This window comes from Halyomorpha halys, unplaced genomic scaffold (genome assembly GCF_000696795.3).
Source record: "Halyomorpha halys isolate HHAL.00 unplaced genomic scaffold, Hhal_1.1 Scaffold1659.1, whole genome shotgun sequence".
NCBI lineage: Eukaryota > Metazoa > Arthropoda > Insecta > Hemiptera > Pentatomidae > Halyomorpha > Halyomorpha halys.
The window spans coordinates 169,916-193,434 of NW_027108329.1; positions in this window are offsets into that span (position 1 = coordinate 169,916).

Consider the following 23,519-nt stretch of genomic DNA (forward strand, 5'->3'; position numbering starts at 1 on the left):
TTATTTTTAAAAAAATTGTAGTTTGTTTTGAATTTCTTTAAGGTATATTGTTTTTACCTTCAAATAAAAAATTGGTATAGTTAACATATACTACGTAAATACTTAAGACCGTTATTGTTAACAATTCCTTATCATGATTAGATCAATTATTTTTTAAATCCACATTTTATATTTAATATAGTAACCTTAATATGGTGACTGCTTTATTTAACAAACCTTCACGACATAGAAATTACACATGAATTCTCAGTATTAAAATTACACAATTTAAAACAGCATAGTGATTTTAGAATATCAGAATAAAAGTAACAAATATTAAAATATATACATACATAAGTATATACTTTGAAAGTGGCGTTTTAGATTTATGTTTCATTATCAAAGTTGCTATTTAACCATCAATGTGCTATAATCATGTCATAAAAAATTTAATTTAAATTTATTACGAGAGTGATAAAAGATTTGGATTCACTTTTTGAGTATTTTTAGTTGCTTCTACAATTTTCTTAAAGTCGGTTCGCTTAGTTTGTGCTTTACTTGTAATATTATACAATAATAAAGTACATTTGAAAGGCTAATACAATACTGACTGACGTATTTTTTTTTTTTTATAAGGAGCATATTTTTGAGGAATAATATATAAATTATTCTACAAAATATAAATGAAAGAGGATGCATCTTTCACTTGGATTCGCATCCGTAATACATGAGTCAAAAACTTTAATAGCATCAAATTGGAACCATAATAAATTAAAAAAATAATAAAAAAAACTTTTTTTTTAAGAGTCCATTCACAAACCTAAAATACAAATACATAATAATGAATTGATTATATTATAAACCACCTACACACCACACATAATAATTAATGGAAAAATATTGACTTTATTGGAAAAATTATTTGACTAAGTATAAAATTTAAATTTTTTTTTCTCGATTTTATAACACGAAACTGTAACATACATTATTATTACAAGAGAATTTTACTTTTACTAGGGACTTGTGCTTTAAACAAAATTTAAAACATCGATTAATTGATTTTAAAAGTAAATTAGCGTAAATCCATTCGTACCTATTAAAACCATCTTATTTTTTAAATAATGTTACTTATGCAAATTGGGATGTTGAATTCGAATTCATTAGAAACCCAAAACAAAATTCTACTACATTTTCTGTTATTCATATTTTTAAATTTAATCTAAAGTAATCTCTTCAATATCTCAATTCGGACATTAATAGACTTACACCATGTTAAAAATAAACGGAATATTTGTTAGGCATATTTGAAACATTGTAAATAAAAGTTTACACTGACAGATCAAGAGTAATTTCAATTAATTTAAAGTATTATAAAACAACAAATGAAGGTTTATTAAGGGTTGATCCCTTTCAGAGATTATTTCCAGTAACATAGAAATGAGACGGCGAAGATTTTAGCATTGGATATAATAACAGTGAAGGTTAAGAGACTTAGGACATGGGATTGTACGAGATACGCGCTGGGAAAACGATCTCAGCTTGCGGCAAAGTGTTACGAAATTAACGACTACTGGCAAACTAAGAGCTTCTGTTTCACTGCTAAGAGCCTTGAGGCTTGTAAAATATCGGCATAACAAGCTACTGCTTCTAGCCCGGCTATCTCGCCTCGATAACTCAGCCATTCCCACGTGAGTCATACGGCGAAAGTGGATCTCTTTTAAAGATAAAAACGAAGAAAGGGACAGGGCTCAATATATCCTGATTATATAAACTTGTAAAGGGGGATTTTTCATATTATTATACAATGATACTTACAAAACGCTGCCTTGGTACTTTTTTTTATATATTCAATATGAGTAGCTAAGCACAAAACTCAATAAACCACATTAAGCCCATATTTAAGTAAAAAATTGAATACCAATAACGAAGAACTTATTAGTTTTATTTAACATATATACTTAATTCACATTTTTTTAACATATGCCATTATCACAAAGAGGCCATTCAAAAGTTACGTAGAATTTAACGCCCTACTCACATATTTCCTAGTTCACAAAATATAACAAACGGTCACAGATCCTACTATTAAAAATAGGGACCTAAAAAGGGTGAGTTAACTAAATACTTTAGAAGGTTACACAACGCTGAATTCAGGGAACAGCACTCTGTAAATATAAATCAGATAATAGCATTACGACAAATAAGATGGGCGAGTAAAGTTGTAAGACTTCGTAACATATTAATCGTAAAATGTTAATCCGGGAGGGGTGGAGCCTCAAGTATTATGTCTATATTTTCCTAGTATTTCATTTGTTTTGTTTACACTTGTGCCTACCTTCCGTGAACCTTTTCATATTGTCGCTTATTCCCTCTTGTACCTCCCCCCTATACTCAATTTAGTTTTGCTCTGGCCTCCTCGCAACCGTAAGAAGGACCATTTCTCTCAAAAATACACTCCTAACGGGACATTTCTTTTTTCTCATTTGAGCATTTTTCACACCTGAATACCTACTAGATTTTTATTTGAAATCATGAGCCGAAACATCGTTTACGAAATATGGATTATTCAGCCCCTATAGAAGACCTAAAATTAAAAATTCAAATTTCAAATTGCATTGGAAGTAATCGATTTTTGTTATTAGCACATCAAATTATTACACACAGAACACCTCTTAGGGAACAAAGCAGTAGAACACTTCTACCGGGTTAATAAATACTAAACCGACGGGCAAACGTAGATAGAGGGATTGTGTTAAGACTGATTTAGTAGATTCGTGTATGGAGGGGCGTCTCTGGATGTCTGTGAAGAAGCTGTTATTACCTGAAGTAATTTTTATTGATACTTTTATGTCTAGAAAAATCTAAAGTTATGAAATTTTGTATTACCTAGAAAACATTTTGTAGAAAAAACAAGTAACTTAAAATTTGATTGAAATGTGTAACCCAGACGTTAACCCAATCTATGGCATCAACGGTTCGGCATTCCCGAAAATATGTATACAAAAATTCGAGGTTGATTTATTAGACTGGATTTATTTTAGAGATGTATTTTTGTCAATTGATAAGCAAGGAACGTTATAACATTTTGAAAAGTTTCATTATTTAGTTGGATCCTTATCAGGGGAACCTATTCGTATAGTTTCTGTCATTGCTCTATCAGCAGATAATTATGAAAATGCCTGGGAGGCTCTTGAAGAACACAACAACAAACAAATATAAGCTGCAGCTTATCTTCACAAGATAAAGCAATTCAGCCCTTTTAAGCAATCTTGCTCTAGTCCAGCTTTATAAAGGACATTTTTGAAATCAGTGGCAGAGAGTTTCTCGTCAATAGCCAATGTAAAAATTCCTGACGAAGCGGAATTTTGGGAGTCTGCTTAAACCATTCCAAGAAATGATAATACGTCAAGTGACTCAATAATACTTTCAATGTTTTAGGACTAGGCGTAGGGAAAGAACGACACTCATAAGTATCCCACGGCAACATTGGAACTATGGAGGCCATTATTAGAATAAGTTTTGATCCTCGCCACATTCGTACGCTATTCCAAAAATAAATATTGAGCTTTAAAACATAGGACCCACTTTGTACCGTCTCGATTCACGAACTTACTACTACGTAATTCTGAAATCTTTTACTTTCTTTAAATAAATTTTATTAACGTCCCAGTACGAGTTAGTGAATCGAAATCTTTTCCATAAAATTCTGTAGATAGACCATTTTTCAAAAGCACTCCAGCGAGCTCTAAAAGGGACGTATGGTAATGAATAAAAATATGAAGGATAGGTTGGAAATAACGGCCAATCTGATTTGATAAAATTTTATAAAATGTATGTTATGTAAATAATATATTTAATCTTGCCAAATCCTAGAAAAACATGATTTTTGTTTCCCAGAAACCTTTTATTCCTGCTTCCGCCTAATTAAAGTCTAATTCTAAACAGTAATAATTTGATTAAGTTTTAATACTTCTTTATTTATTTATAGCTATTTACAACTGTACATTATTATACATTTAATGTATTAATGTACATTATTATACATTTAAGGTGTGTAGAGAAACTACCGATTGTTAGCACTCTAATGACGTTTAACATTAACAGATCTTGTGGCCATCTTCTTTTCAGCCGCCTCGGAGGCTTGCCAGGAATAGAACAGGAAGCAAGGTTAGAAACTAGTGGGTTTGGGTGGTTAGGGAGTGATATCTATAATGGAAGGAATGATATCTGGTTCGGGTATATTTATTATATTAGGGGTATATTAGGTATATATTAGGGGGGATATCTGTTAATATCTGATTACTGATTGACCCGAAGCAGTACTTCTTCTGGGGACTCCAGAAAGGGAACGTACAGATGAAGAAGCATCACGCATCCATAATCCTAACGTAAGTTCCCCATCTTCCATAGATTCGCTATCGAACATTCCTCTAGGGTTATAAACTGATTTTGAGGAGGTTTTGCGTAAAAAATTATGTAGGTAAACAGCAGCCATAGTAACTTTCGTTGCAGTTTCAGGTTATAATGCCATTGGAGATCAGAATCACGAAAGCTAGCACACAGCACTCCAAAGGCATTCTCAGAAACTCTTCGAGCCCTGCTGAGTCTATAACCAAATATCCTTTTCTTAGATCCTTTGTCATGTATTCCAGAGTACGGTTTCATAATATTTGGTGAAAGAGGGAACGCGCCGTCTGCTACTAACACAAACGGGGTTAGGGTTGTCCTTCCTGCCAATGCCCGTGGGGGAGGTAAATGTAGAGAGTTTTCTTCTAGAGCTTTCTTGAAAAATGTATTATTGAAAACGCCTCCATCAGAGATTCTCCCTTGACAACCCACATTAACATATATAAAATTGTAATTGGCGTCCACCACAGCCATCAAAACTATGCTAGAAAATCCCTTGTAGTTAAAAAATTCCGAGCCTGAATGAAAAGGTGCTATTAAAGCGATATGTTTGCCGTCGATAGCACCGATGCAGTTTGGAAAGTTCCACTTTTCCTCAAACACTTGGGCGATTTCTTTCCACTCTGCTTCACTCTGAGGCATCTGAAAAGTGAAAGTAAAAGAAAAATTAGTCATATTGTTTAAGAATTTTTTTTAAAGAAATTTCTTGCGAATTTTTTCTTTGTATATTTATTTCAGTATTTATATATTCAGGAAGATGGACCACAAGACAGTCAAAAAGAATGCATTAACGATGATAGCCAAGTTGTTCATCCTCAAAATTCTGAAGACGAACAAGCATCAACGCTTTCCACTTCAGAGGTCGCCGGAACCAAAAAAACATTCAAATCTCCAAAGGCACTAAAAAGCAAATCCGCAAGACGTCGATTAATGGCTAGTCCCGGTTCTTCCAATGCACTGGATGAGGCTCTGAACGTCATGAGATCTCTTCAATCAAAAAGAGCGAACATTGATGATGAATATTCCTTGTACGGTGAACAGATAGCAATTAAACTGAGAAGGCTTTCTTCACCACGAACAAGGTTAGTTGTGCAACATAAGATCAACCAATTATTATTTGAAGCTGAAATGGGATATCTTGAACATCAGCATGGGTACAATGTGCCACAAGTTAATATAGCGCAAAACTCTGGACCGGCCAATCCAACGGTGCCTTCATTCCCCCAGACTTCTTCTTCTAACATGCCCAATCAAACGCTACCGCCATTCTTCACTGACAACATCACCAATCCAACGTCTCAATGGTTTTCGACGTCTGGATATTCCTCACAGTTACCGTCGTCAATTTCATCATATTCACAATCGCCATCCACTAATTCAGAACTGTCCAGTATGGACCCCTTCACTCAATAGTTTTTACTTTTTTACTCAATTATTTTTAATGATGTCAATAAAAGTTATTACTATTCTAAATTAATTTTATTTAATTTTTCTTACCTTAATGTAGTCTTGAAGGGCCTCTACAATGGCGTCACAAACTTCAGGTACGATTTAAGAGATACATTGTTTGGAGATCTTCAAAACATACATTAGTGAGTGGTACGAATCACCAGTCGCAATGAAGCGCAGAGTGACAGCTAGTCGTTCGCTTGCTGGAATAGCATCTCTACAAGAGGTATTCTTTTTTGATATTTTGGGTCCAACCTTGTTGAGTAGCATTTGAAAGTCCGATCGCCGCATTCGAAAAAAGTTGGTGAAACCAACGTCATTTCGGTATTCCAAATTCAACGAGTCTGCTTCATCCAAAATTAAATCTTTCATTAATTCGCTAGCCCTGTATAGCTGCCTTCATCTCCGAAGGATCGGGCGGATCCAAAATCTTCTTTGACGTCTTTTTGGAGGCTGATATAAAGCGAGTATCACCACAGCCATGGCTGACATAGCGACGTCATAGTCGGTAATCATTTTGAAGACACTTTAACACCTTAAGGACACTTTAAAAAAACTTCTAAAAAGTACTCTTCAATGAAGTCTTGGTGTTGAAACTAAAATAATAATAAAATAAGGTAGAAATAACCCGGTCGGCTTCGTTTCGGTGTGGACGTCGTGCCGGCCCGAACGTCCCCGACCGGCTTAGCCCGCCCGGCATAGTGTGGACCCTGCTTTAAGGTTTATGTATAATTTTATTTGTTACAAAGTAAGGAGGATTGAGGATTTTTAGAAGGGTTTTGGATTCCAATGATTGGATACGAGAGGAATTCGAAGATTTAGTGGAGCCCCAAAGCTCAACTCCGTACGCCCAGATTAGCCTTATTACAGTACTGCAAATCAGTCTTTTGTAAGTTTTAATCGTTAAATTAAAAAAAAAATACTAAATAAGATTTACTGTAAATAGAAATTTATCAGAACAGTCTTTAGTATTTCAAAATGAACTTTGGCATACAATAATTTAATTTAGTTGTTTTTTACAACCCAATATTTTTGGATTTAAAATTATGTTCAACTTATATGCTCCAGTTCTGTAAATAAAGTTTAAAATTTCATTTTTTTTTAAATCCAGCAAAACGGGCCTAAGGGATAATTACAATGTTTTCTCATTTATTTTGTTTTATTTCATGCTTCTAGAGTTGCGATTTCCTTACAGATACATCGGTTGAATTAAGAATTGAGACTTTTATATGGTAATGTCAATTCACGTAATGTTTTGCCGCCCTAATAGGAATTATTTCTCTGGTGCAATGTAGACGAATACGACTGGGTTCCAGAAATAAGTCGAAGCTCCTCTGGTTTCCTGGCTCGGCTCTGAGATATAGCCTATTCATGTACAAAATAATTCTAAACAAATTTACGACTCCTCCTATCTTCCGAGCTGTGAAAGTAGGAGATAGTGTAGTATTATAAGAATTATGAGCGGACAGAATTACCGACCCCGAAATATACCTTGAATTCCTAATCAGAAGGCGAAGACTGATTGCAGCTTGGAATTGATAAGGTGCTCAGGTGGCAGGAGGGTAGTTTGGGAGCGTCTATTGCGGCAGACTTTAAATCACCAAAACTACGGTGCCTCCAAGTGCCCAGAGGCGACTCCCCCGTCTCGCATTTGTAAAGCCTTAATTACCAACTAACTTGCCTCGGAGGAATAACTTTCGCAGAAACGGCTACTCAAAAAATTGCTCCGTATTAAAAATAACTAGGCTTGGAAGACTTCATCTGAGAGGCAGCCCATAACTTATGTCAAGACTGACTGACTGATAACTAAATTACTCTTACTCAGAAATGATAGAGAAAGATGATTGTACTCAGTGTTGTAGAAGATTACAACAATAATAGATCATTCTTATGAACAGATGAGGCCTTTTTGTTTAGGCGGACTATTGGTTTTTCTCATCAATAAAGACGTCCGATCCCTATAAAGTAGGTTAAACCAAACTAAATAAATATTTATATCGATAACAAGTTATAGAAAACGAATTACTGTATAGAAAAGCTTATTTTTAAAAAAAAATTAAGCTTTAATTATGAATCAAACCGTTTAGATGAATAATCACAAAAAATAAAAACACCAAGGATATGGGATTCCGAGAAGAAATATTTAATGAAGAATAATGTCTGTGTAAGAGAAGACGGAATTAAATAGGGAATGTTTCATTGTGAACCTTTTATTGTGTTGTAACTTCATCAACCTTAAAAAATACTTACAACTCTCGAAATTCTGTTTCCTCTGTCATTTGTAGATTTTCCAGGACCAGTTACTACATATCACCAGCGTGTAAATAATAAAAAGTGGAAATTTGTGAGAATTTCTTGTTGAACGGAGTCTACAAAAATCCTAACTAAAACTAAACTGCAATATTTGCATAGAACTCTGTTACAGATATGTTATAAATTTATATATACTTATTTTTAAATTAGTAAAATTATAACCAATATACTTTTCCAGATTACAAGCTCTTAAGTTTTAATTGAAAATAGTCTACTATTTTCAATAGGCGCTGTAGAAAACTAGAGACATATAAATAATGGAAGAAGATAACATATCAATAAAAAAATAAAAATAAAAATTCTATTGTTTCAAATAAGCACTCCACCAAGTTTTTATAGCTGATAAAATTTATATATTAACAAAAAAATATAAACATGACGAGCCCTAAACTTCGACAGTGAAAATTAATTTCATACCTCTCTAAGCAGAATTCCGTCTATACTTACATCAAAAATATTGTTCCGGTCTATCCCTTTGGCAGATTGCCAAGCCTTTGTACGTCTATTTACAATCTATTGTTTAGGTATGCCTTTATCTAACAGTAAGTTGCTAAGAGAATCCATTTAGGCCTGTCGTCGACTGGGAGCGTAAAGCTGCGAAATCAATTCGTACAAAAACGCACGAACGATCTGAACACGTGGTTGGATGGGGAACCACATACGCTAGGCCCATATTGGCCGAATAGGTGCGAAGTGCGAACGGACCCAGTTTTGCTGGAATTAAGTTGCTAATTAGTGAGAAAAAGATAATTACAAGTGGACTGTCAAAGGGTAATTTAGAGGAAACGTCAAGAATGTATCCTTTTTCATCTGAAAATAGAAGAAGTGACGATTATAGTTAATTTGAAGATCATGTCGCAAACGAGAAAATTCCTCGAAATCGTTTCTGTTTACGTAAATGTGATTCATCCACATTTTCCGCCTTCCTTGATGTCGCATGTAACTGATACGCAAATGAATCAAAGGTTAAAACTCCAAAACGAAAAACTTCAGAAAATTGTTCCGTAGAGCAATCTTCGGTTAGCAGTCTACTACGAATACTGAGGTAATGGTATCCGGACTTCGAACGAATTCGCTGCTTCACAATTCGCATCTTTCCGTTCCCATTGGAAGAGAGGCTAAACAATATATAGTTTAGTAGTATAATACTTTCATTCAATCTGCGGACAAAAGTAATTTATATTAATAATTGGTTTTTTTAATTCTATTAAGAGATCAATATATTGAACAGCAAATTCTCATTGTAAATTGTAAAGTGAAATTAAAATAAAATATTGTTGAGCGAAAGTTCTACTACACTATTTATTCTAAAAACTATACCAAAACAAACCATTAGAGAAAAGCGGCATAAAAGAAAAGAAAATATTGAACTATCCAGAAAAACAAATTTATTAGAAAATATGGACCTCTTCACATCAATAGCTTACTATTATTTATCCACTAAATTCTTTTATTTTTTTTTTTTTTTTTGTTCCTCAAAAAATATTACAAACTCTTGCGAAGAGCATAGTAAATTGGAAGAGACAAGATAATGAAGAAGCATTAGAACCGATTGATTGTCGGCTAACTTCCACCCTCTCCATACCCAAGCACTAATAGCTGACCGACATAAAGGCCACGGTAGTAAAAAGAAAAAAAAATGTAAATGGCCGATGATTAAATAGAATGAGATATATCAGGAAAGGAACAATCCTTAATGTAGATGGCTATCAACGGGAGAAGACAGATGGGTGGCCCCACCCTCTGCGGGGCTACTCCGGTAGTGAGCCCGCGGGGCCAGGCCTAACGGGGCACAACCGCCCCTGGGCAACACCACCGAGATCTACATAAATAGCCGCCTCGGATCCAAATTGGAATTTAATATCCTCTGAACCACAATCATACTCCTGATTAGCCAAGAGCTCCGAGGCAGCTCATTAGCATAATGTTCTTAAAGGGATCCTTTCGACCTTTGGATGCCAATCATTTTGTATAACACAACCACTTATCGAATCGGATTTAGTTGGTATTGATGAAGAATACACAGCGTAACTACTAATCATAATTTGATATGAAAATATAATTGAAGATAAGAGAAGGTCAGAAAGTTTTGGCACAGTAGCAGAATCAGTAGATCTTCAGTATCATAGTAGAGTGAGAGCATGAGTCATCTATCTAGGGATAGTTAAGAAGGCCAATCACACAATATTTCATTAGTATTCATTAACTATTACACCTAGTAACCCTTTTAAACGCATTTTTTTTTCAATTTGAGACATCTTTAATTAATTAATTAAAACGTCTCTCTTTTTTTTTAAGTATAAATATTCTAAAATATAGTAAAAGGTGTAAATAAGGCACTCAATAATCATTTTTTACTGATTTACCTTTCAAAACGTAGGCATGTGAGTAGTAAACAACTATCCGCGATACACCAACATTGCAAGCATGCTGTCTGACTTACGGTCCTCGACAATTAAACAGTACTCATACTAACACACAACATCTATCTTTACTCTAACACTTCTATTTGACCTATTCTATTTATTGTACCACAATCTGTGGTTCTTATTTACAACTCTACTAGCTACGGAACAGTCTATAGAGACTACAGTAGAAAAAGAAATCCCCGTCTAAGCTAATATCTTTAGAACACGTTTGTTTCAAAATAAATCCAAAATTTTATTACCATAAGTATTACTAAGCAAAGCAGCGATATCGCAATAGACAAACCGTAAGCCTATCTGAGTGGCCCAAAACTTGTTTACTAAATAAATATAATTTTTTTAAACAATAAACAAGTGCAATAATGGTTTCTTTATTTATTTCTCAATTTATAAAAGAGCTTTTAGTGATCACCATGTAATATTTTATTTTACTCTCTCAGCGAGTTGAACTTTAAGTCTGAACTCTATTTTTACTTATATTTATTAAACTATACTGTAAACAATAATACAGTGTGAACTAATAAATACATGTAAATTACAGTAATAAAATTTGAGCTACAAGTAGTAAAATTAAAAGAAATGGCGGATGGTCCGCCATTCGGTGATACTTCTCCAGTTATTCGTCAGTCATCTATATTTATTTATAATGAAGTGTTATTAGTTGAGAGTATATTAATATGGGGAGAAGATGGTCGATCAGCAAAATAAAACACAAATAAAATTAAATTTATTTATTTGTGCGTACGTTTCGACCTGCCTGTCTGAAGTTATTATCAGGCCGATACGTTGGCGAAAAAAAATAAGTTATGTTTAATTGTATCCTTTTTACTAACTACTCCGAACATCTTCTCTCCACTTATGTTTATATACGCCATTGGCTTTTGAATCAATATTTTTTTTTGTTTTTATGGCGAAAGTTTTCTTTTTTATTGTCTTAATGTCTAAAACTATTAGTAGATAGAAAATTCAAATTACCACATTGTATCATGGAAAAGGTATTTGTGTTTAACATGCACAACGTATCAATAACAGCGTTGTGCCAATCTGTATACAGCAATAAATAAAAACGACTACAAAAAAAAAAAAAGAAAGTACAACTAGTAGCTCTCCGACATTAATGATGCATTTTCCAATCACTTTTGGTTTCTGGAAGCAAATAAAATCCGATTAAGTTGCTTCATTATCTGTTTTAGGAAATTTAATACAATTTTAAAATTCTCTGCAAACTGTTAACACTTTGTAAGATTATTTATGTGATAAAAGTTACCTTGATAAGATAAATAATATGAAAGGATTAGTAGATTTTTTTTTTAATGCATTGTAAATTTATTTAAATGATATGTGTAAACGACATGATCTAGACTCACTAATTAGTTCGGTTTTCGCAAGAGAACTCTCCCTACCTCACGGTGAATGCGTGAAGATCTTTCCTTCATGAATCACATTTTTTATCTTTATGACTCAGTTTCTACTGTTTAGTTATTCCTGACTCCATATCTAGTATGTCATTTTAATGAGTTATTAGGGGATCACCACAATGCCACTTTCTTAGTGAGTGGGAATTCTAAAGCATGTTCTAATCAAAATGAATGAGTGAATGAACTGTTCTCGGTGAATCAATCTTACCGATCAGATCTGAAAAGATAAGTTTTTCTTATCTCAAAACTATATTGCTTTATAATCTCAGGAGACTTTTGTAATAAGCGTGTCCAAAACAATAGTAATTTTTTTTTTAATGACCTTTCCAAGATGGACAGAGAATTTCTATAAGAAAGTTAATAAAATCGCCCAGGTGAAGAGAGGGCAGGTGCGGCATGGAGTCGCATGCTCGCGGCAGGTGGATGCGGGCCGAGCTGGGCTACTGTTCTTAAGAAGCTCCAGCTTCATTAAACTAGTTGGTCTTATACGTTCGTAAAATCGCAGGTGTGCGTGGGGTTTAACGACAGGTCTGAATAATGATATGTCCAGCTGTAGCCATGGATGTGTTGTTTAGGACGAAGCAACCAACAAGCGTCAGGTTTTATGTACTGAAAGGCAGTCTTCGAACTAGGAAAGGATAGCGCGACCGGATTAAGCAATGATCGCTTAGTCGCTTAATATAGTTGAGTGTCCATATTGAACTTTAAATGCTCAATAAGGACACTTAAATTCCCTAAGCGTCAATCGCTTAATCAGGCCGAGCCTCGCTTTTCCAGTTAAAAAAGAAATAGTAGTAAAAACCGCAATAATTTTTACTATTTACATATAAAAGGGCATATATTCCCTTTTCTATTTAAATGGTCGTAATTTCAATTACTATTTTATTAAATTTTTAAATAAATGATCCTCGATTGGAAGAGTTTCTAGAAATTAATATGAAATTAGTGAATGAACACAATCTTTCGTAATTAAATATATTAGTTTATTTCACAGACAACGACGTTTTGGAGATATCCCCCATCTTCAGGTTGCTGATTAACGTTTTTATATATAATATATAATTAACTCTTTATTTGTCATTTCATGCTAATATTACACATATTATTGTCAATAATTATAAAAAAGTTTTAAAATATCAACTTTTATACATTTTTAATCAAGGAGAATAATTACCTTCCTCAATTCTCCATTAATTCCTCAATCCATAGGTCGCTGGTTCAGATCCGGCCCGGAGGACCAAAAGAAAAATAGGAATGAATTGAAACATTTGTATTTGTTGTACAGACCGAAATTTATTGTAAAAGGAAACTGTAGGGGGGAAAAAATTGTTTATTATATCTCTTTTTTTCTGATTATACCATGTATGTGTAATTTATATATGTCCGATTACGGATTGATAAGTATGCTGTGTGAGATAGCAACCTAATGTATTTAGGCAGCATAGATGAATAAAGTATTTCTCTCTCTAAATAAGGAAGTGTTCATTCACTAATTTCATATTGTTTTATTAAAGTATTTAATAATTCTAAAAAAAAAATAAAAAATTAAAAAACATTAAATGCCAAATCACTAGATTCCTACCTATACTTACCTGCAACGCGTTATATCCTGTAAACACAGACGAAAGTGGTAGGACTGAGTACATAGTGGCTCTCTGCATTTATGATTTGACAATTATTACGACGAGATCGAAGTTGGATAGCATTTAAATTTAATCTAACAACTGAAACCTTTCCAAATTATTTATAATTAATATAGGGATAAATACGTCGTTATCTAAGCGACACAAATTAAATGGATACAGTGATTACATTTATAGACAAAAAGGAGGATGAAAAACTATTCTAATCGTACATCTTCTAATTTAATTTCGACAAACTAAATCCTATGTTGCAAAGTTGGCAACTTCCATCACAGCAGGAAATAAGAGGAAATTTGTTTAATCAAGGCAAACTTCGATTATTTAAAAAAAAAAATTTCATTCTCGGGCATGTGCTATAAACGAATATTATTGCTCAGACATATATCTATATTTAGGTATATATTTTTAAAACGCAATTTTTGTAATAGTAATGAAACTTATAAAGACGAGGATGACTAAGAACTGATACCTTGTAACAGATAAAAAAGCCAGATTTCGTATTTAGATGTAATTAGTACATAAAATCATACTCATTATTTGCAGATGAGGCAGATATGTCTGAAAAATAGAAAGTCATAACGTTACATGAACCCCACAAAATGTTTTCTACATCCTAAAGTACTGGGCCATACTTAATCTGGTCTCTTAAGGTTTTTGAGTGATAAAAAAAAATAGGAAGATAGTGGTAGTTCATTAATTCGATATATTTATTAATTAAGTATTTAACATCCTATTGATTAAGAGAGGGCAGTAAACGACGATTTCCTAGGCACCACATGAGCTATTGATCACTGGGAAACTGACAGGAAATAAATATTAAAATGATATAATAGATTCCAGTAACTTGAACTGGATAAAGAACTAATTTCTAAAAAGACTAACCAGTACATGTTAACGTCTAAGATTTAGATGGAGATGTAGTGGGAGGATTCTCAAGACCTTATAGAATTTAGTTTTTCAAATACTAGATTTGAAGTTTTACCTTTATTTATTTATTTATTTATTTATTAGTTTTACTAAAATCCATGAAGATGATTATTTTTAATCTTGTGGACATTGAATGTGAAGTTCATCAATTTAATTCTTAGCGGTAACAAATGTTTTTAAAGCAGTCACTAGCAGTCAGTTTACTAATAGAATAACAGTGTTATCTGAAAAAACTAGGATCTTTTTGGGGATCTGTTTTTATTACTTAAAGAGACTTCTAATTTATCGAAAGTTTCCCAAATAATCAGGTATGACAGTCTTATTTATAGAGGATTTGAAGTGTACAGTTTTTCATTAATAGAGGAGAAAATATTAATAAAAAAATTGTATATTTTATATAAATGTACTTTTTTTAAAAAAATACAAAACTCATGGCTTAAATTTTTCAGAGGCTGTTAATGAATTTTAATTTTGTTTTGACTTTTTGATCACTTATATTCATTTTTTTTTTTTTTTTTACAGAACCTCAGATAGTACTAAAAAAAATATTTTTTTGACCTGATAAATTGTTTTACTTGTACAGACTACTCAACAACTTCTTCCCAATTATTGATCGCATTGGGGACATAACGATCTAGGAGGAAAATATTATTTTGAACTCTCCGAATATCTCCTGCATGGGAATCAGTTCTGATAATAGCCACCTGTGTTTCAACCTATTTATTTGTGTGTTTTAACTTATATATACATTTATATGCTATTTTAAATGTATGTAGTAGTTCTTTTCAAATTTCTCTCATTGTGTTTTTGTTTTTTTAGTAAACTGTTCTACTGCTGTGATATTTATGTTTCTGTTTCATTTATTAATTTCTATCTACTGATGAGATCTGTAAATTTGCTTAATAGATCAAATGGTTCTTGGAGATCACTAGAGATGAGAGGTGGGAAGGAGTTAAACAGGGAGTATAATAATGTAGTGGAAGAATTGGAGAGTTATTTGGCTTTTTGCGAAAAGGAGGAAAAAAATATATGTATATAAGCAAGAAAAAAAAAACGCTATCGTTTAGAAAAAATGTATTCGAAGTGTATTGTATTTAGTGTTTTCATGATAATTGTTTGAAAAATGTTAATGTATTGAAGTGTATATATTTCCAATTATGGATTGATGAGTACACTGTGTGGTACAGAAACCCAATGTATTTGCGCAGCATGGCCAAATAAAGCATTTCTGTCTACAAAGGTTTAAAAATTCTCAGGAACAGAGGTATTTCAATAAAAAAAAAGTCGGAAACTCATTGGAATAATTAGTAGTAGAGGTTTCTCAGGCATATACACTTACCCAAGTTACGCTGTATATGCTTACTTGGGTAAGCACTCCTACTTTTTCTATTTTGTAACAGGTGGGTTTAGTCTATAGACCATAGTCGTAAGTGGGCAGACCAACTAACACATTAGAATTACATGTGATCTGATATGTTGTAAGGAAAAAAGAAGAGACGGTGCTAGAATGTGGCGCCCCCACTTTTTCCTCGGGGTACGAATCCCCCTTGGACGACAGGTCGTGGAATGTGTGCCGACGAGAGGGCGGAGTTGGCCGACAAAGGCTACCGACAATGCAAGAGTGTCCCGTTAGCACAATATGGCCGCCGCTCGTTTCTCCTAATGTTATTGTCTTCGGTGAACAATGGCCTACAAACAACAATACTCTAGCCATCCTTGCTCGCAGCTAATTAAAGCAAAAGATCAATCTGCCCGTGTCATCGCATTATCAGGTGCTTGGGGGTCCCTCATTGCAGAGCGCGCGTTATCGGCTCCTTCACGCCCAGAGTTCCCATCTTCAAACAAAGAACCGTTACTTCACTGCACTCTTGAAGAATATGGCGCTCAAGTACTTACAAAATGCTAAATATGAATTAAATGCTTTGTAATACAACTGATATAATCTATCCTTGAATTCCAAAAAGGTCCATAGTGTCATACGCAGTGAGAAAATATTCTACATACATCAATTTAACGATCGCCGCTAGTAAAAGATCAAAATGAGCGTCAAACAAGCGGTCCTTTGAAGGCCGATAAAATTCAGAAAAAATTTTGATATGATCTTAATGTAACCTTAAAATTGTCGGAAAAAATAAAGAATAATGAAATACATGAGTGGATGAAGTCGATTTCTTTCAAATATATGAATCTCCAAAGACTCCAAAGAGATAATTATTTTCTGTTACTCTGTAACCATGAGTCAACCTGTGGATTATGGAGCCCTCATGAGGTTCACCCAGCCTCATTAATTGGGCACAAGTCTGGCTTTTGAGCGTGATCTTGAAAAAAATAACCTCTTTACTCTTCAACAACAGTTGTACAAAAAACAGTGCTTCCTTACAAAGTACTGAAACCACGACCCTTCATGGGTCGTAGTGGGTTTAAATTATTATTATATTATATAAATCTCATAAAAATTTAATATAATATTTTATTACTTTTATTACAGACAAGTAAACTCAATGTGCAACTTCTGAAATATTTACGAAAGGAGTATTTGAAATCTTCTTCAAAGGAAAATCTCAGTTTTTTTCTGAACTATTACCTACTAACTTTATCCACTCATATCTTCAATTACGATGAAAGCTTTCAATAAAAAATTTAACTTTGTTAAAACAACACTATAAAAAAATTCTGTAAGTAATAAAAGTATTTCTAATAAAATCAGAGTTGTTTATTTTCATGATAATAATAATAAAAGCTTAGCGAACCCTTAGACCACACCACCAATCGCTATCAACTACATGCTTTTATCTAGTGATGCCTGTTCAATACCAAATCCATTAGATCAATCTTGACCTAATCCTCCCGCCTACGTTTCGGTCGACGTAGGACAAGGATTCTAACACGTTTATACATCGGTGTAGTGTTTTTTTAATATTTTACATACAAAATGTTCACATTATTGTAGAAAATTTATGAATTCAAAAACGAAAAACGATACTCAATTGGGCCGATTTTCATGCCGAAGTGAAATAAAAAAACACAGATTTATGTAGATAAGTAATAACTCCCATATTAGTTAAGTGAAAAGTTTTAAAAAAAACTATGCAACAAGAAATCTAAAAAAGTGAAATACTGATATTTCTATTCTTTATTTCTGTGAAATATTTTTTTTTTGTTTTGTTTTTTAAATGAATTTATTTACATTTACAACAGCACAGACGTTTTGGATGCTCTCCTTCGTTCTCAGAAAAGTGTAAATTGATAGAATAAACTTCTGTGAAACTAATTCATTCATACGTTCCCATTCCTGCAATTAAAGCTATAATGAATAAATTTGAATATAGGAGAAATAAATAAATAATATAAAGATGAATAATCGATTTAGGGAGTTTTAAATGCTAACAATCTTCCACAGAATTACCATAAAAGTATATGGTTATGCTCTCAAGAGATACTGAAAAAAGTCAATCAAATAAGAAAGAAGAAAACTATATATTGGTGTCTTAGATATATAGAGATAGATATAGATTGACCTACAGAAATACATATTTCTATTCCTTATTCATTTAAGTAATAAATATTACATGAAGGCATTCAGAATTACTAGCATAGAAATGTAGTTTAGCTAAAAAAAAGGTGAATCAGAGGTTTTAGTATGCTGAGAATCCTCTGAATATTACACATTCAACTTCAGCAGTGAAGTTCAGTATACTCATTCTGAAGGAAGCTGAGAACAGTTTTCACTGGAAATAATTACAGTAAAAGAAAAGGAGCAAATTTACATATTTTTTTTAAAAAAGCAATATGAAAAATACTAAATACAATATACTAGGCATAAATGTACCTTAGTTTCTCTCAGTCTATCAATACCGTGTTCTACAATACATACTGTCTCATTCACTCACACCAATCTAGTCTATTATAAAATCAACAGAGAATATACATTTAAAGTTATACATAAAGATGCCTATGAGAATATGTTCCAACATGACCTACATTCAAAATACGTGACATATAGTGTTTTCAGGAGTTTTATGTCACTTTTGAAGCATGATTGAAGAATATTGAGTTCTTTCCGTCATAAAATAGCTGACAAGAGATATATAAGTATATCTGATTATTTAACATTTTAATTAGAGTCGATAATAACTTTCGTGACAGGCGTTCAGAAATTTTTAAACTATTTTATAACGGAAGAAATAACTTATTAAATTTAAGCAAAATAAATTACAATCATGACCTTTAAGTTAAATTGGCCATTTATAATTTGCGTAACAGAAGAAACAACATAACAATGTAGTAATACGATAGCATTCACTGATATTGTTAATTTTCTAATAAATCAATATCTATCAGATAATTACACGAGGCTGATACCGGTTACCACGCCCGATTTGTCGATACTTAATACATATTATTAGATCTAAATATGGCTATTATATTTATTCTTTAATCTTACCATCTCTTGTAGAGGAGAGTATCCTGCGTATTCGGGAGCTTGTAGTCCTTCGGGGGGGATTGCGCAAGGTGTCCGCTTGAGGCGTAGTATCAATCAACTATTTTGTTCGCTCTCTCGCATTGCACGAGCACTTAAGATTTAAAGTCTAAGTCTGAATGCGGTGTTATGTGGTAGACAGAGCAGTATAGAATTTCTAAAAACAATTTTTGATAATGTTTGCACGGTAGTAAAATAGAATCAGTATTGAGCACACAAGAACCGATTGGTTTAGGAAAAAATATATTTGGCTCTAAATAAAGGTAATTATCCCTACTATCTATATTTTATATATGTTATTATTTTACAGTTAATGGTAATTATAACGTAATGTTTTTTATATATTTTATATATTATTTTTTATATGGTTTATACTTATAACAGATTATTTATTTTTATATGTTATTATTTTACTCTTTGTAGTATTTATAAAGGGTCCCTAAGATGTTAATAAACACTAAACCGTGTTGCTGAGCTTATAACTCCCTCAAATCTTTATACAATATACTTGATGATCTCCATTCCATCTTGCAGGATAACAAACATACCATAGATACACTTTTTAAGTTTCTACATCATTCCAAGCTCTACCATAAAATTTAATCAAATCTTACCTTAGGTCCACACTTTTTTTTTTCTTTTTCTTTTCAACACACCGATTAATATTACTAGCAAGACCGATTAGGGTCTTGTTTTATGGCTGTCAGATCATTGTGGGATACCGGGAAAGAAAAAGCAGACTAGCTATAAATCCAGGTCAAGTTGTAGCATCATCTACATGAAAATCAAAGAAAATTGATGGCAAGATGAATGGTTCATCGCCAGAGACAACAATTTAGGAATGGTCCAGCATACAGTGGAACGTCCGGCCGGAAACATGAATCTGCTACAGAGAGCAGATGTATTAACCCGTCTTTGGATAAGCCATACTCGACTAACCCACTGTCATCTCATGAAGGAGGGAGGATCCACCGATGTGTGGCTGCTGCTGAAGCGATCTCGCTGTTGGGCACATTCTTACCGGGTTGCTCGAGAGTCGCAGCGATTCTCTTCATCTGTACAGGAAATGATCAGAGAAGACCCCACAACAGTAATTTGCTCACTACGTCAGTTCTAGTTGTAACTTTTTGAGGTGTTTTTTTTTAAATTTTATTTTAGTATGTATGAGATCATTCATCACTATTACTAGGTTTGGAGGACAGATGTGTGTAAAAAACGAATAGTAGCATCGGCATCAGACCTACGGTTTTGTTAAGTCTTTATTATTATTTTATAACTGTATTTTAATAAACGGGTGTTCATTTGAAGAATGAAACCTACATAAAGTTTCAAAAATTAAGATTTTAACAAGGAAAATAAATCACTTACCTTAGTTATAAGCAGAGCTCGGGACCGTATGATGAATATACATTCATTATATCCTATGTATTTTATATATAATCTTTACGCTTTCTTCAGACTAGTATTATCGTTTAAATAAAATTAATTTTGTCCAATTTTAGTATCTAAACAATTTGTATTTATTTATAAATCCGATTTTCAATTTCGAAACTACTTAGCTCGCGCCTTCAATCGAAAAACCTAAAAATTAGAATTTACATAACTATTATCCTTCCCACTATTCTTTATGGATGCGAGACGTGGCCTCTTACACTAAAAGATGAACAGCGCCTTAAGGTTTTCGAAAATAAAGTATTACGCAAAATATTCGGACTGAAAAAAGATGAATTAGAGCAGAACCCTAAAATGTTAATAAACACAGCCGACGGGTAAACGTCCGAGGGGTAGATCGAAACGTAGATGGGAGGATTGCGTTAAAACTGATTCAATAGAATTGGATTTGGAGGGGCATCAGTGGAAGGATGTATGCAGAGAGCGTTTAGTGGTATCGGCATCGAACCTTCGGGCTCGTTAGGCCTACATTATTCATTAATAAGTCCGAAATTACGGCCAATTCAGCCATCCTCAGGGTTGTTTCTAATCCTCATAGGGAAGGTTACGAATAGTGTTTATTATCTATTGATTAATTAACTTCGATTAAAAGTTTTAGTTTTTAATTTAATGGAAATAATTGACAAAATAGGGTAATTGTGGACCGCAAATAATGACCTGGGAAGAATAGCCTGTATAAGCTTTTAAAATTTATGCTGTTTTAAAATTGTATTAAGCTTATTCTTGAGGATGGCCGAGTTGCCCGAAACGTCGGACTTATAAAGAAACATAAATTTTGTTGAAGCTAAAATTTATTTTATTTAAATATAAAGTATAATGAAATTAATATTAAAATATTTCACAAAACGAAGTTGTTAGAATTTACCAGTGGATCGTACGTAATACTACAATTATTCATAATTATAAAAGACAAATAAAAAATGAGTCAAAATCTATATAAATTTTGTTTAAATAGTATAATTTTTTATCTAAAGCATGCTCTGTTATGAATATTTTAGATTTCGAAGAATAGCTATCGCTGCTCCACCTAAACTCTTGGGTTAAGAAGGAGTGTGTTAAAACGACGTTCTAGCTAGCACACGATAAAGATAAAGGAAATTAATCAAACACGATTTTTCACGATGACTTAAAATTTTCAATGCACAGACTTTTTCAGACGAGATAAAAAAAAAAAGGAGATATCTCTTTCATTATTTTTTAATTTGATTGAGTTCAATAGGGAAAAGATTACCAAATTCTACAATAGAGGGCGGAATAGCATATTTACAACTAAAATTATTGTGTCAATATGAAGATTTAAATATACAATAGGTTCGATTCATTAATATTCTTACTGTGAAATAATGTTATTTTAGTCGTGAGAGTGGCGGAAATTGGCGGTTTAAAAAATTACTTATAATATTTGTCACTTTATAAACATTAAAGTTAGAAATTCCCGATCAATGTATAGCAAAGATAATAAGATGTTAAATATATAAAGAAAATTGGATGCATTGTTAACCCTTTAACTTTTACCAGCGTAATTAGTATTTTCAATATTTTGAGGACTGATATAAACCAGCTTCTTTGAAATTTTCAGTAGATTTGCGTAACATATCATATTAATACCTCCTACAAAAATTATACAATTTTGGGAAGAGTATTGTTTTTAATTAATATTTTTGTATAGCTATGGCAGTTCAAATTAGGAATAGTTACACCTTTCGGGATTAACCCCATACTCATGTACTATGTATCCTCATATTTGTCAATTATATCTATTCCTATTATGCAATATTGTCTTTATATACATATAATTAAAAATAAAAAACTATCATAGCTAAAAGATGAAATTATTTTTTAAATAATGTGAAACTAAAAATTTGTTAATTTTTTTTAACAGAAAAAAGGTATCAGAGTATCTTATAATTAATCACAAATAAATCCTATATATTTCGTATACATTCTTTATTATACTTAATACTCTCAAAACTGATAAAAAAAAATGTCTGTCAAATACAATATCATAACCCTATGAAATAATACGAATAGATAACTTAATTCATTTTTCACTCAATACTCAAAAAAATGACAACATATAAAATGATAGCTCTCATTTTTACAGGCGTTAACAGGTAAGAAAGATTAAAGACTGAGGCAGAGCGTTAGTTAAAATATTTTAGTTTATAAAAATGTTGTACCATTTATTTTCATTTTTTTGCTATCTGATCTATAAAACTGTAAAAAAAAAATAGTATGTACATATTTTTACACAGTTATGAAATCGATACAATAAATCAGTAATCAATATATTAAAATCAGAAACTTATTAATAACAGCAATAATTGACCTTATACGATGCATGACATTTTTTTTAATAGTTCTGATTAATAATTAGCAACCTGCATATGGCATAAAAAAAAAAAAATCAGAGGATCACAATCTTGAATCATTATCTCAGCTGTCTGATTTATGACACCTCACTATTTGAATAATTCTAAGAAATTCTAAAATTATAATTAAGCTATAAATAAGATATAAAATATTTTCACAGATATATGGTAAAAAGTTAATTTATTATTTCCAAACCATTAATTTTACGTTATAAGAAATTGCACCATCAAAAAGTGAAAACTTTCTACTGATTTAAACTATTGAATCAAAATTTGCCTTTTCATTTCGACTAACACAAAAGAATTAAATAGCGTAATGGATCATGGGTAAAGTTTATCATGCAATTTATAAAAACTTGAACCGCTAAAATCCATGAAGGGGTCAGGGGTTGTTACTTGTACTTGTTAGGAAGTATTGTTACTAGACCAATGTTTGTGCAAGGAGGTTATTTGGTCAGAATCATGCTAGACAGTCAGATTTTTACCCAATTAAGGGTACTTACTTTATGAGGCTGGGTGGATCCCAGAAGGCTCAAGAACCCACAGGGTTGATTCACGGCTACAGTAACAGAATAAATATTATCTGTCAACCGGTCCCTTTACACATTACATCACAGCCTTACTCTTAGCCGTGCCACTCCCTATGTGTGTGT